This window comes from Solanum pennellii, chromosome 9, assembly GCF_001406875.1.
Source record: "Solanum pennellii chromosome 9, SPENNV200".
NCBI classification, from domain to species: Eukaryota; Viridiplantae; Streptophyta; class Magnoliopsida; order Solanales; family Solanaceae; genus Solanum; species Solanum pennellii.
In genome coordinates, this window is record NC_028645.1 from 1,130,822 (window position 1) to 1,134,441 (window position 3,620).

General features: G+C 24.1%; 1 protein-coding gene across 1 annotated transcript in view; it reads right to left on the reverse strand.

Moving 5' to 3' along the window:
* The window catches only part of LOC107029779 (peroxidase 21), a 5,880-nt gene extending 5,720 nt beyond the window's left edge, over positions 1–160 (reverse strand). Inside the window, exon 1 of the mRNA XM_015231226.1 lies at positions 12–160. The gene's annotated coding sequence lies outside the window, so the exon portion shown is untranslated. The remainder of the gene's footprint in view (positions 1–11) is intronic.
* Positions 161–3,620: the final 3,460 nt, after the last annotated feature.

Sequence of the window (3,620 nt, forward strand, 5' to 3'; positions counted from 1 at the left end):
AGAAAACATACCTTCATGAATGAAAAAAAAATGTTGTATGAGAAAGTAGACTTTGAAGTTGATTATACAAAAGATGTATAGTGCCCCCATCAATTTATAGAAGATTGGAATAGCTTTGGTCAATTTGTATAATTTGTTTTTTTTTTATAAATTTTATAAATCTTCAATTATTATAATTATTTCTTGAGATGGTAAGACTATAGTTATAGAAAAGGCATCCAATGATACTTGATTGTTATCATTATTTAGGGTTGCTTTTGCAAGCATGTTTAAAAAATTGGAGTTGTATGAATTTATTATATTATTAAGATATTTTCTCTAAATCTGATTTATTAATCAATAAAATGGGAACTAGCACTTGATTTTATTGGTTTACTTGTGAAATTGAACCAATTCAATTATTCACTTATCTAATGAGAAGTTCATTTTATTTTTTCAGCGCTTTTGATAAAGCATTTTTACATGACATATTTTGATCCTCATTTTTAGTATTATTTTTTTAAAAATTACTCATCGATTCACATATAAGATATCATTATTATTGATGATCATATCAAATCCGACTTTTATACTCTCCCCACAACTTAGAAGAGGTTTCTAAAGAAGGTAGGGAAAGAACTATATACTAGATAATTTAGACAAATTCTTTTCTTATAATAATTAATAATTTTAACATATTTAAATAAATAATAATTAAATATTAGAAAAAAAATCTTAATTGTACAATCCTTTTTGCTATTATTTTTTCTCTAGAGAATGAAAAATATTGTTGATTGCTTTAAGGTTTCTAGGTGATTATAAGGCTTCGCAAACGATGTAAATGAACAAATCTAAAGCAAATAAAAGGATAAATATACCATTCGTTCTAATGACACTATTTCATTCGACATAAATTTTAAGAAATAAAAGAAGATTTTTTAAATTTGAGATCTAAAAGACTTACTGATCGTTTTTATGGCTATAACTCATTTCATTAAGAATACAAGAAAAAACTTACTTCAGAATTGTCTTTCAATTATAACAAATATTATATTTTTTTTTAAATAGACTAAAATTAAAGTGTATAACATAAATTAAAAGATAAAATATATATAACATAACTATTATACAAAATATGTATATTATATATATACAGAGCTGGCGAATGTAATTATTTTTATCGACCGATTAAATTTGTAACTTGCATTTTATAAACTAGTTGACCAAACTTAGTTCACGGGATCTGATTTGTTTGTTCAGTTGACTAATTGATCAATTTAACAAATTTGATCTAATTTTTTATTTTTATTTTGACTTTAAGGAGGTTGTGCATTAATTTTGGTTTACATAATCACGTTACAATGTTTGCAACTTGAAGATTTTAATTAGATAGTGCTGAATTATGGAAGGAAATTAAAGAAAAAAAATAATATCATTTGCATGTGACATATTAGATTTATATTTTCATTGCTACTTCTTTTTAGTTTTTTTTTTCTCTTTTATTATTATTTGGATTTTGTATTATATAGTTTCAAATCATTATTATAACGATTATAAATAGATATGACGTATAAATGGGTTAAATGAAGCTATTATTGAGATAAATGATGGAATAGTGTCGATCAGAATAAAATTTAAAATGACATTTATAATTAAATAATTATTTCGTTAATGATGAATTTTCATAATGAATTAAAGTGATAGCAACTTTTGATAAAGCAATTGTAGCAACTACAACCCTTTAATTATTATTATCATTATTATTATTATTATTATTATTATTATTATTATTATTATTATTAGTCAAATCTTATAGAATAAAATACCACTTCAAATAGGTGGAAATGGACAAAGTATATTACTTTGTTTATACTCAATATTATTTCAAGCCTATATTTGATAAGTGATGACGATATATTCATTTAAGATAGGCCTAAGCTATACTTCACCTTTAAAAATTATTTAAAATCTTGTCATATTCTTATTTTAATAATTGTTTTGATAGTTGAAAAAAGACCCCAAAATAAAGAGAATAAAAGGAAATGTTAATTGAAAACTAAACTTTATACTTAATATAATAATAATAATAACAATAATAATAATAATAATTAAAATAGGAGTTACACTAATCACCGACACTCCGCCCTCTTGTCCAAGTACCATTTTTTAAAAATTCGTTATTCGATATTTGTATCAGAGCTTTAATTATTTTAAATCGTGATTGTATTATAAGATTTTTTTAAAAAAAAGTATTCCATATCAGATCTTCTCTATTTTTTGTGAGTACTCCAAACCAATCACGACAATAACATATCTAGAGTGTTCCAATAAATAGAATTTTAGAAGACGGAGAGGTTATTTTCGATAGATTTTTGATTTAAGTAAATCCTAACAAAACCAATAAGAAAAGGAGATAATTGAAATGAAGAAAAATATAAATAATAATAAAATTGAAGAATACGACAATAAAAGAGTATCAATGATTATTAATAATAAGAAGAAGAAGAAGAAGAAAACACGATCATATTCAATTAACTACTAACTTTCTATGTTATTCTCGATCTTCATATTCTCACATCTAATGTCATGTCCTCAGTATGTTACAAGTATATCATATCTTATCTAATCATTTCTCTAATTCTTCTTCACCATAGCCAACTTTTCAAACATACTCAATTCTCATTATGTCATTTATGCATCTCATGCTTGTTACTCCAAACCAAAACCCTTAATTATGGTGAAGTTTAGTCCTATCTATTGATGATCAATGTAGCATTAATGTGACCAAGAGATTAAGGAAATAAGAGATATTATTGACTAAAATGTGAATGGATGAGATTTTGCTTCATTCTTTATTTTTGTTCTATATATATATATATATATATATATTGTGTGTGTGTGTTTAAGAGGATAAAGCTTAATTAGCTTGACACATCATGTCAAATTATGAGATGTTATCTTCTTAACTTTGACAATAATACTCTTCTATTAATAAATAATAATAATAATAATAATACATAGACTATTAATATATATAAGGATAAGTATGGCAAAGATACAACTATTTTGAATATATATATATATATATATTTGTGATACATGACTAATTTGCTTGCTTTCAGGGGCGAACCTACCTTGGTCGATACCCCTTCGTCAGAAAATTACGTTGTATATAGTGGTTAAATTTTAGTTTTATAAATATAAATATATAAATTGATACTTTAAAACAAGTTAAAAATGTTTAGTCTATTGGTTAGGGGCTTACAAACACTATATGAGGTTGAGTGTTCAAGTCCTACTAGCTTTGTTTATAATTTTTTTTACTATAACCATTGACACCGCTTAATAAATTTTCTTACTATAACCATTGACACTTCTTAATGAAAATTCTGCGTCCACCACATAATATTTTAAAAATATATATTAATAATAGTATATATCATGATGAAATATATCTAATTATATAACTTTTCCATTAGATTATGACTCATTATTTAGCTTATTCTGATCCGTCGGCTTAAGACCAAATAATATTTGGGTGGGTCACTAACCCAAAGACTCTTGATATATTGCAACTCGTAATTTTCTTCAATATAGTCTTATTCAAGTTACATAATATTTCTCAACTCGTATTCATATAT